Here is a 13,549-nt window from a genome sequence, read left to right on the forward strand (position 1 = left end):
TTAATAACCGAAAGCCGAAAGGTAATGATGTGACTCACAATCCACATTCCTCACGAATCGTATAATAGTATTATACTTCCAAAATTCAGCTTAAATACCTACTCAGAAGTACAATATTACGCGCGTATTATTTCACATTACCACGTATGTTAAATCACATTGTTCTTTAACCATGTTTTATCATATAGATAATATTTAATATTTTTGAAAAAATAACTTTATTTTATTCACTCTTTTACATCATAGTTAATAGTGATAACACATTTGTAGTTTACACATAATTAAACATTTAATTACGTTAAGGTTTATAATATTATAGTTTATAATATTTTTTTAAATAAAAATCGATCAACAATTTGAGTTATTTGGGGTTGCTAACAAAATATTCAAGAGTACTAAGCACCCAATTGTTACCTTACTTGTTATGATTATGCTGCACCGGCAGAAATTCTATAAAAGAATATTTAATAGTTTTATGTATAAATATGTTTGGCCTCGCAAAAGCTGAAAATAGTAAACATTAAGTATATGAAACGCGTTAACATTCAATATATTAAACACATTTGTTTATACGATATTAATTTGTTAACCCTTAAATTGCTGTTTGTTACTATAATAAGTTCTCTAACCGAATATGTTTATTAAAGGACTGTAAAAAGATTAACTTGAAAAAATATACACTGCAGTACTGTACACAGTTTCGTTAAAAAAGAAGTTGTTTTTTTTTTTATTAGAAAAGAAAATATACAATCTGTAAATATATATACAATAAGTAATTTTGATGGTTTTTTTTTTAACAAGGCTTTATGACGTGAGTGAAGAGGGTGCCCAGTGACACTACTTCAACTTCTTGCTTCGACTAAAAAGAAGTTATACATAAAAAAAAGTGCTTACTCCTATCAAATTTGCTCCCATCTCAGCTCTGAATTTCAATTGCATATTTAAAAGCTACAAACGTATGTACTTATATAATATATACACGAACGTAATAAGACACACGAAAATATCAATAAAATATTATGTTCTAGAATATTAACAATTTTCGTGTAGGTACATCACGTGGCATTAAGTAAAGTTAAGGTAAACGTTTGATTTGTCAACAAACGATAATATATTTTGTTACACGTGATATCACCGATGCGTGTAATGTTTATATGAATATAATAATGATATCTATGATTATTATTATGATACGATCAAAAAACATCCTTCAGTGTTCGTGAATAATGTATTTAATGCATTTTAGATTTCCTTTAAGATTTCTGTATGAATAAAATATGTGAATTACATATAATAATTCACTCTGGCGAAAACAACGCAATCAGCCGTCTGTGTTGAATTTCTAATTTATGTCATGGCGCAATGAGTAAATTTTAGACTTTTTTTTATTGAATCGAATTATGTTTCTGTTGTAAATTGTTGTAATGACACTAGCTATTCATAATTATATTACATTCACTAAGGTAATTACCCTCGTACTTTTATTAACATCGAATTCGGATTTTTGAATTTTTATATTTATTATACTCAATGATCATTTTTTAATTCCTTGACATTTTTTTTTTTACTGCTTTAACAGTGTTCTGTGATAAACTGATGACACAAAATTATTTTTGAAAATGCCAGCGTAAACATTCAATGAAAATTTCATGTATCTAGTATCTATGGTAATTTGTTTTAGAGTTACACCAATATCTAAAATCGTTTTTCTCAAAAACTGATTTTGAGTAAAAATTCTCGTATTTTCTCATTTTTTTTTTTTTACCAAGCACTTTTGAAAACAACTGGGAATTTCCCTTTGCACCAATTAAATTCACTTTCCAACCGAAAAGCTACTGAAGTTATAACTCGAAGCATTATCTCGACAACTTATTGTGTACACAGACACAAATGAGTAAATTACTAAAATAATAAAAAACACACATGATTGGCTTCACTCTATTTAGAATCTAAAAAAATGTCAGCCAGTAACAATGTCAACTAGTTATACGCTTTTACCGAAAAAACTTTATAAATTAAATGTTTTAAATTGAACAAGTGATTGACTGATTGACATTTTGTGCTCTGTATAAAAAGCATTTTGTTTAAGATTTTTTAAGGCTTTTGTGGTTTAAAGCAGTTCTAGAAATGTTAGAATTGAAAGTAGGTAGGAATTCATTTTATTTTAAAAGAAGAAATACGTTCAGGTTTATTTATTTTTGGATAAACGGTTAAGAATTTAGGTTAAGTTAGGTATTTTTTATTCAATATCACCAAAGTATTATTATTACTACTCGTCACACAAACAGGCTAAGACAAAAACAACGTTACAATTTTCGTGCAAATAATCATTTTTGTTTATGGGGGTGAAAGGGGGTATATACTTTATTGCTGTTGACAAATTTTACCTTTATAGAGAGAAATATTTTGTTTTCTTTCATAACATTATATTATTTTATTCTTTTGTGTTCAACGCAGTTTCCTTTTATATTTTATTCTCGTACGCGTCTAGAATTCTTTGTGGTCCCGCTGTATCATAACCACCGAACCTAATGGAAAGTGCCATGAAAATAATATTCTACTTATAGCCGGCAGGGTGCATTTGCGTCAATTGACTTTGTGCTATAGAGCACCGATTTTTGGCACAATTTCAAATCACAATACATTTTTAATAACTGTCCACACGCCAATAATGCCGGTTCTATATTGTATTCGTTATTATTATTTTTCATCTTATTTATTATATTATTATGTCGCAAATAAATAAATGGTACAATGGCGCCCATGAGTGTATCAAGTAGAAATTGAGTTCCAACTGCGTGTGTATCAGTGGCGGATTTGAGAGGGGTGACGCGGCAATTACCTCTCTCCCTAGGGCTTTATTTTTAATTGAATTATAGCACCAAATGAAAAAATGAATATGAAATTCATAAGTCATAATTACAACTTCAAACTTATAAATATATGATATAAAAACAGGTATTTTCTTTTAATATGATAATCGGAAATGTGTATACAGTTACATCTTTGTTAGTACCAATTAATCTATGATACCAATCCGCCCGCTTTTCAAATGATCTTCAGATCCGCTACTGGAATGTGTATTGATTTTTGGATAGGTGGAGTGGGGGTTGAGTGTATCCCAAACGTCTCTGCTGACAAGAGCTTTGCTACACGGACGTCGGTGCAAGAGCAGAATTTACGCAAGTGAGACAGACACATTACATTAGGTATATATTGGTGTTTTTATGATCTACCTAACTATAGTATGTGCGTCTAAAAAAAAAAAAAAGTTCTAAGGAAATAAAAAAATGAAACGATTTATATACGTCATATAGCAAATGAGCCTTCAAATTTGATAATTGGACAATAATCAATTTTAGTTATCTAGTTAATTGTTGATAATTAAATAACAATTTCTAATGTGACAAATTAAAACTGTAAAATAAATCATAAACTTATGTGGAAAGTTTATGACGATGACGTGTTCATGAGTATGATGTGACGCACTCTAAAGTACTTAAATAAAACTAATATTCGAGAACGTAAACATACACTATAAAAGTGCTCAAATTAACTAAAAGCATAAAAGACTGGAGGAACAAAAATTATATCAGTGTTTTTCGTTGTCTTCGTCGACAAATATTATTTTCATTTTTATTATATCAATATTGACATCGTCATCGTCACCGTTTTCAGATCATAACGGATTCGTGTTTCCTCTAATGGATTCTCTTCTATTTGATTTAATGCAGCACTTAAAAGCACTCAAGGGGAGATATGTCACATGTCAAAGGCCCCGGCAAACGTAATATTATTATATTATTTCCACCGCATCAAGTGTTAAACAATAAAAAGTATTATCTTTAGTCATAGCTTTTGCGTCACAGTATGTGGTTTGATTTGATGTCCGTGATTGTTTGAAATTCCATATTAAGTACAATCGTGATTGTTAGACATTCAACATTTTATTATTCTTGTCATAACCATCATAAATGAAAATTATTTTGTACAAAATGTTTTACACTTAAATATCAGAAAATACCAATCCAGAAGTTGATTTAAACATCTTGAAAATTCTACTAAATTATTATTTGCAAATAATAGATATAGTAAGTACGTATTTGGATAACTGGCAGAAAGCAAAACATGTCCTTTAAAATTTAACACCATAAAAAAAAATGTGAATAAAATCTATCCTAATAATAAATAATAGTGATTAGATAATATTGTTATCCTTATGTACGTTGTATTGAAAACTGCAAAAAATAATACTCAATATTTAAGAAAATAGTCTAATATATTATGAACAATTTAAAATCCAAGGTAGATTCCCTGCAGGTTTTGAATGAGCGTCGTATAAAGTAGACATGTAGTCTGTGAGTCAGCTTTTATTTAGGGTATTTTTAAAATTAATTTATAAAATTATTTTTATTATTATTATTTTTTTATTAATAATACAGACATATTATGCATATTAATTGTAAAATAATTTGATATATTTTGTAAGAATATTTACACAAAATAAAAAATATTTTACATCTGTTAATTACATACTACCTAGCACAAATAGGTACTATATATGTTTTGTATTAATTATAACATTGTATGAAATACGAACATTTTTACCAATAGCAAACCATAATCAATGACCACAAAATTAAAATTAAAATTAAAAATTACATTTAAATAATTCGCATATTTTTTTAAATACAATTGATAACTATCAATTAAAATATTCGGCACATGATGAAAATAGATTATTAGTAGTTTTCCAGTTAATGACGATTCAAATGAAATTAAGATAATTAATTTTATACTAAAAATATTCTATAAATATATACTAACTATGAATATTCATAGAGTATTATTATATCTACTTCAGAAATATAATAACTTTCAAAATGTTACGTTCAAAAACGTAAATTTATCTTTCTGCCATACAGCCTTTTTAGTTTAATTGCATATTTTTACTGTTTTATTTCTTGTAAATAACTTTTATATTATATTAAATAATCGTTGAAAATAATTTTAATCAAAAAGTTTAAATAAAAAAAAAACAAAAACTTCAATTAATTTCAAAAACCAATCTTAAAAATATAAAGAGAATCTTTTATATTTTATTAATATTCTATATATAATACATTAATATTCTATGGCCAATATTTGACCAAAGTACCCAAAAAAGTACCACCCATGCAGTCCAAAAATTACATCTCTAGCATCTGTACAATGAACGTCAAAAACTATATTGAGTAAGAGAAACGAAATTTATAATAATATACATTATTGGTCATTAAAATGATTATATTGAATATTAACAATCAATAATGATGAGCAATATTAGGTGATCAGCTAAATGGATTTAATCTAAAACATAGGTACATGTAAAACATATTATTATCATGTCGATTTCGGGCACATAGGTAATTTATTAAACTTTTATACATTTTCTTTACATTTGTATTTACAGAGGTACAAATACTGTTGGTAACACAACGTAATTATTTATGAAGTTTAACGGGATTACATAGGTAGAATTCAGAAACCATAACCGCAAGGCATTCAAGTGACAAATCGGCGGCCGGCGATGGCGTATTAAAATCACCCACGTCCACCGTACACCACAAACCTTTTTATAATATACATTTTAATACCACTAATACCGACCACAACGCCGAAAGCATTTTCAGCAATCGAGATATTATTATTGCTGCTGTTGAACATTTAATTTTGTGACACCATAATTGAATTCCGTCATCGGTGTAGTTTCAGTACAATATAATATAGTAAAATATATTATTCGTATACCGACTCATGCCCTAGGCGAGTGTGAAGCCTCTCGAAAACAGGCAAATTATTAATTATTAATAACTACAAGACTGACAGAAAATTCAGGAAGTGTTCTCGTTTAGCAAAACATTCGCGATAATTATTATTTAAATTATTTATTAGTAGTCGAATTTCCTCGTGTTTCTTCACCTACTTTTTCTCCATCACTCTCACTCTTACGCTCTCATCCACTCTTTGTTTTTCTACCACGCTACAACTCGTCTCATCAGAAAATTCACCTTAACACTGCAGAGCAAGAAATTTACATCCACATATAGGTACGTCCATTTATCGAGTTCCGTAGTGTTTGTAATTTTCACGTAAAATCATCGTTCCATGGAAATCGTATGCCCCCTTCCACTACCCTTATGCCAATGATACCTCTTACAAAAAAGTTCAAACAATATTGCACTTACACATTCGTTCATAAATTAAACAAAATATATTAATATTTAAATAAAAGCGGAGTTCATATTACTTTAAAACTATTTTCGCGAGTGTACTTTTTGAACGTGACAATAATATTATAATATTATGTTATGTATATTGTACATAATACGTACCAATTCAACACAATGAAATTACGTGTTACTCATCTCTGAATTTGATAAAAAGTTCCCACAAATTTCGTACACGATCTATGAGTATATCATTGTATAATAAAGTCACACTTAGGTACTTTGGCTGACATGAAGAATTTTGACGGTTTTTGTTTTAATTTCCAGTTCTGAATACATATACCATAGTCGTATGTACGTATGACACAACTGCCAATGTATTATTAAAGTAATAACATTATTCTCCATGAGTTTCGGTTCTGATAAAAAAAGTTCACGTGGAGAATTTATTTGTTCGTTTTATCGTTAAATAAATGAATAATTCAAAAGGTTCACGAGATCGTCGTCATACACTGACAATTGACTTATGACTTCAATCTTAAGTTATACATTCGTTTGGAAATAAGGAAGTTAAATTGCGCATAAACATTTTCAAAATTCTAAATAGTTACACATTTATAACACATGTACAATTATATCTATATTAATATATTATAATAACGTGTTTTATACAATGATATTATTGTGCATACAATACACGCAGATATTTAATTATTACACAAAATATGAATTTAAAGTGAATTGCAAATTAATTTTTGTATAAAATCTCTACACATGGCATGAAAATTGCTCAGGAACACTCATTGAAATAGTGAATCAATTTACGAGTAAAAACTAAAAATTGAGTTGGATTTTTAATTTTGCAAAGACTTGGGTATAAATTATAGAAGAGGTCGTAGATATCTTAAATCATACTTTCTAATAAAACTAAATATTTTGATTTTTTAAAATATTTCATAAAACTGTAATAATAAAATGAGACTAAAAATATAGTCAAATAATACAAAAAAAGTGTGTTACATATTGCTTTGATTTATAGGAAAAACTTAATAGTTAATATACTGTATTTGTTTTCACTGTTTATAGTTTCTAATTTTCGTGTAGCTGTGTGATTTGATATTTTTATTTTTTGTTTATACCTACTCGTATATTATTTTATTAATACTACTTTTATAGGGTAAACCATTTATCAAGGTACTCAGTAATTTTTATGTACTATGTTTATTTATTGGCAAATTAAATATAGTAACTATTTGTTTGGGCATTCATTTTTAAAAATATTTCACACACATCTGCTATAGGTAAATACTAATGGTATAGATCAGTGGTCGATATCCGAAGGTCATAATTTTTTTAAATAAAACTAAAATATTTTAATTACTTTTTTTAAATTTTGTCATGTGGCTCCTGATTCCATAAAGGTTTCCAATAATTATTTAAAGATTGTACATTGTATATAAATTGTCAAAGATGAAAAAGGTCGGGAACGAATGACGTCATCTGCCATACTATGAGAGATGAGTCAGAGATGAGTATGATGACCCACTTCACGTGAAATATCATATAATTGGTTATAATATATTATTACATAATCGGCACTTCAATTCACTCACAACACTATTCATCTATCTTCCATCAATTATATTGAACACTATTATTATTGCGATGTCGTCGTAATGTGTGTTTAACGAAGTGCTCCAAGCTTTAATTTTCGATTACGTTTCTGGCGACACGTGCTGCTACTTCACGTATCCGATTAAGTAAAAAGAATGTAGCAAAATTCTCACGCTCATGCGCATTAATGTAATTAAGTTCAAGAGATCTCTAGTTTGATATGCCGCAATCACATCAGCGGCAAACGCACGTCCGCCATTGTATTTATTTTGCACAAGCACTCCAACGATCAATTATATGACGAATTTTATATTATGAACTGGTGTGTATTATTAATATAAATAATAACATAAACGTATTATATAGACATTTATTGTTAACAGTATAAATCGTAATGACGTACAATATATTTCTACTCGCTATAATAACCGATGGACAGTCCCCACCGATCGTAATATGATACTTATGATTATTGTTAGTATAAACAGTTTAAGTGTAATATCATATAATATAAATGCTGAATATGCAACATGAACATTATATTATTATATCACTACAACAATAATCTATCCTCATAAAATATCATGTGAAACAGTATTTTGCAGCTGTCAAATATCATCGTAAATCATAACTACTTACCGTATATACCGAGTATCAACCCCGTAAATTAACAGATAAAACGTAAAGCAAAGGTTATCATACTATACCAAGTGAGATCCGTTTTAAATTAAATGTACTCATTATTTCAAAAACTACAAACGTTTTTGTATAAATAGTTATTTTTACATAATTTTTATAGTTATAATTTTTTAAATTTCAAATTTGTTGAAATTCATAGTAATGTATTTTAAAGCAAAAAAATCGGTGTACTTTGATAATAGCGTTTATACTGTGTTAAAAATTGAATTTTGGACTAGCGGTTTATGAGTTATAGGTAATTCAATAAATTTGTAAATTCATGCGGAGTTGTACAGGAATGCCCAAAAAATCTATCAATTACTCCACTTGTCTAAAATTTAAATACTTTTAATTAGGGTTGGGATGGTAATTCCTTAAAAATCCTAAAGTGCTTCAAAAAATGAAAATAATGACCATAAACTGAACATTATCAAAAAAATGCAAAATAAAAATATATCTATTATTAAACTGTTATATAAATCTGCTTTATAACACATCTAACGTAGAAGAACAATGAAAATTGAAATCCCAGTCCTACTTATATTTAATAAATTACCTGTCCAAAATTTTATATAGATCGAAATACTATACGAATAAAATTCTTTATATGATTATGAAATAAAAAGTAGGTATGTCATCATTTAAAGTAGTAGGAATAATTTAAACAATTATACCTAACATAATAATGAAAAATCTAAAAAAAAAATAACTATCATTATTAGAAAATTTTTGTTTTGCATGATGACTTAAAACAAATTATACAAAAATATACTCGTATATTTATACTCCGTACATGGGTTATATATAAAAAAAGATAAATAATATATAACATATTAAATAATAAAATAAAAAGACCTGTAATGGAAGCCGTTTCGGAACAATTAAATGTATTAAAGACATGCAAACAGTAGATAAACATATCGTTTATACAAATTAAGACTTAATTATATTTTTATAATAGGAAAATCTTATATTTTAAGTAAACGTATAGAGTTGCAGCATGTCCAGGAAAAGTGGCAGCGTTTTGGGTGTTTATATATTTAAACTTTTACTGTTTTATCTATTCCGTTTTTTTTTATTTGACAATTTTTTCAGAAACTATCGAGAAAATAACAAAAAAAACGACATTTACCTAAAGTACAACCCTACGTTTGTGATTCTTTTTAACCATATTTACTGTTCAAAGTGTTCAAACAATTGCAGTGTAAGCAACGAAATAAAAAGTTATTCAGAACACAACTACAGCACTCTCCCCTCGCCACAAATACATCTCCAAAACCTTTGCTAAAAATGTCAAACCCACGACATCAACAGTACTCCACCCATGGAATAGAATTATAATAATTTATAAATAATTCATCAACAGCATCATATTTTGATAACATCTGTAATTCTGTATACAAATATACGTCATACTCAAGTATATGCTTTAGTAATTCTTTTGTAGCGGATTGATCCCTGTGGGAGTGCTTTAGTAATCCTTTTGTAGCGGATTGATCCCTGTTGGGAGTTCGAAAGTCTCTCAACAAACACACGCACCGAATGAGTTGATTGGAACTTTCGATCACTACGTAGTGCGTATCTATAATGAGTTTCCAAATTATTCCTGGGAACTGAAAAGTTCAAACAGAATTTTCTGTCACGCGTATATATTATGCATCATATACAATAAAATGAAAATATAAAATGATATTATGTCTGTATGCATGTGATGTGTGTCTGTGTCTGTGTCTGTTTGTGCGTGTCTGTGTGTGTGTGCATGTGTGTGTGGATGTGTACGGATGTATCACATCATAAATAATTCAACGACCATTGGTGTTGGTATTTTGATATCGTTACGTTTATTCGTAATACGAGGTTCAAACATTTTGACTGTAAGCCTTTGTACACGTGGAGGTGAGGACGCGCAGGGTGTGAGTGGGAACTCGGAGATCGAACGGCGCCGTGCGGCCATCTTTTGACGTCATCCTTAACGCCTCTAGTTTTTATTTTTATTACATTTTAGGGCTTTACGTACACCACGATGTTATTTTATATAGTTATTAGTTTATTACAATCAAAACTTTATTGATTTGAAATTCGAAGGTTGAGAATATAATTAAAAAACCTTCGATTTTTTATCGTGGAACTCATTTAAAATAAGTCACAAAATAAATACACCAAATAACATGAAGCCTGATACGTAATCATTTTTAACGACTATTGTTATAACAATAAAATACATAGTACACAGAATATGCAATTAATATTTTTTATTAAAGTTATAATAAAATCAAAACAAGTAACGAGACAAGGAAAATTAACGTGTAAAAAATACAATGCAAAATAAATACCTAAATATTCAAAAAACGTTATCAGTTTTAATTTGTTTCATATTGTTAATGTGTTGCTTGGTTTGGATTGGGTATTATAATATATCTTCAATTATATTTTCAATATGAGCCACAAGACACTATATGGCTTCAGACATTTCAATTACACCGTACTTTTTATTATTATTTTAGTTTCAAATGTCTTTTTGTAAAACCTTTTTAAATTTGATTTATAAATAATCTTCTCAATTTTATGACGAAGACTTATTAATATTATTTTGTACGTTTTCTTAAAACACCATTTGTAAATATATTTTACAATTTATTTATAAATCTAAAAAAGTTTCTTTCTTAAGAAGTTTAAATCAAATTAAATTTCAAATTCTAGACATTGAAAAATATCATAAATAAAAAAAATATTATTTTCAAATATATAAATGGAGTCCTATTATAACACCGTTTTCAATTTACAACAAAATACTGTAGTAAATCATTGGCAGTCTTATAAATTGAGAATCTTTTAAAAAAAACTCAAAGACTGGTTCTTATTTTTGTTGTGCAAGACTTGCACTAATTGCAATATTTAAATGACAACTCATCAAAAGAATATAATTGGAATTTTTTTGTTTTCCGATCTACATTCATTATTATTTATTTATTTTTTTGATTTCTATCTTGACTTTTTTATAATTACTTTTTTACCAATACTACAAGTTCTGATTAAAAACTTTTAAAAACGGCCTTTGACTTTCGAGCCATAAAAAATACATTATGACTTCATTTTTTTTTTCATTTGTTGTTATGAGAAAAATAGATTTTTAATTTCGCCAATAATATAATTTTAGTAATGTCCATTATGATTTATCATATTAATATATATTTCAGTAAACAATGTAATTGTAGCTTTATGGTAGTTTTTAATCATATTCAATCATTTATTAGCGCCAAATTTTGATTTAGTGTAGTACAACATATTGTATTAAAAAATACATGATAATATACTTCCATGATTTGATTTATATTGATTAAAATAAGTACTTACAGTAAAAAATCTGAACGTCCAAAACCTTACCTTATATTCTATTTTTATTTTAAATTCACTGTCCATTGAATATAAATTATAAAATTATAAAGCACTATAAACAAAATTACTCCAGTGAATATGTCCATAATCAGAAGATAAAAAAAATTATGCTGAAAAAAATCAGTGTCTGTCATTTTGAAGAGAAAAATGTTGTGGATTTTATGGTATATCCAACACAAATATGCCAAAATATGAGTTATATTTCATGGGTATGAATTTCCAGTTACCATTTGTAGAATACTCCTCATCATAATATAATAATATCTATATGAATTAGGAAATACTTTTCACTGGTATTTATTTTATTTAAAGACTATATCAAATATACTAAAAATATATTATATATATATATATATATATATGTATATATATTATAAATTATAATATACGTACTAAAAATTGCCAAGAGAAACTGCAAAAGCAAAATTTACTTTTTAAATTACACTCGATAATATTTTTAAAATTACTGTTTTTAGGGACTACATGTTTTTTTTTATGAAATAACAAACTTATTGCGTATATTATATTGAATTTTTTTTTAAACTGAATTTTCGTTTTCAAATGTTTACTGCGTCAATGCACCAGCGTCCAGCGGTAATGATATTTTATAAGAATGAATGTTTTTGTTCCTTGACGTCATAGTCACTCAAATACTCAGATTTGTGAAATTCTTCATAATGTTACGATAAAGTATACCTTTAGTGGTATGAAGTCAATAGATATGTATTAGCATGTTTTAGTTATAATATTAAAATAAAAGCGTGAGGTTGTGTAGGCACATATATTATGTATTATATTTATAACAAAACATCTCTCTGGTATTGAATTATTACATCATACCTACAATATATTATTATGAGCACGCCGAGAATTTTCGTGGAAATTGTATTGGTATTTCAAACATTTTAGCGTCGTTTGTTGCGTACGCGTGGGCGTTTAGTAATATCGCGAATTCGTGGGTGTACATAATATTATTACTGTTGGTTTATAGATGAGTGCTAAAGAATATGTGAGCCAGGGGTCAAAGCATAGTGATGGTAGTACAAAAACAGTAAACATCATCATATTATGCACTTGCCAAGTCTGAGCCATCAGTCGCGGAATGCTTGGTGGATAGCAGACATTCTGTAAATACTGTTTTTTATTCCCAAACTGTTCTTAAGTTAGTCCTATACTGACATCAAAGAATCATGCGGAAGAAAGTGCCGATAAAGAAAGGTTCGAGGAAGGGGAGATTCAACGTCGATTAAAGTACCCAGCCCAAAGCCAAAGTGCACACTTTAATGATTGCATACATATAACTGTCTACATTATATATATATATATATATATGTATAAGCAGAAAATATACCTAATATAGTAAATTAAAATGTGTACGCGCAGGGATTGATTTTACTCGGTATTTCAATCATATTCATTAATTAGAAACTGATATCTCCCTCCAACCCCAATCATTTGAAATATCACGTGAATACCTTGGACGTTATCTCAATCCACAACAATAATATAATTACAGGTTTACTGCTCAAACGCTAAAATTCCGAGCGTTAGTGGTGGAGGACGTATTGTCTTATAATAATATGGATCGAATACGGATGCTACAGTATGAAATATAAAATAAAATTCTTCACACATAATATTACGGCTAAATA

This window comes from Diuraphis noxia, unplaced genomic scaffold, assembly GCF_037042655.1.
Source record: "Diuraphis noxia isolate RWA-SAM2 unplaced genomic scaffold, SU_Dnox_SAM2 contig0001, whole genome shotgun sequence".
Classification (NCBI taxonomy): Eukaryota; Metazoa; Arthropoda; class Insecta; order Hemiptera; family Aphididae; genus Diuraphis; species Diuraphis noxia.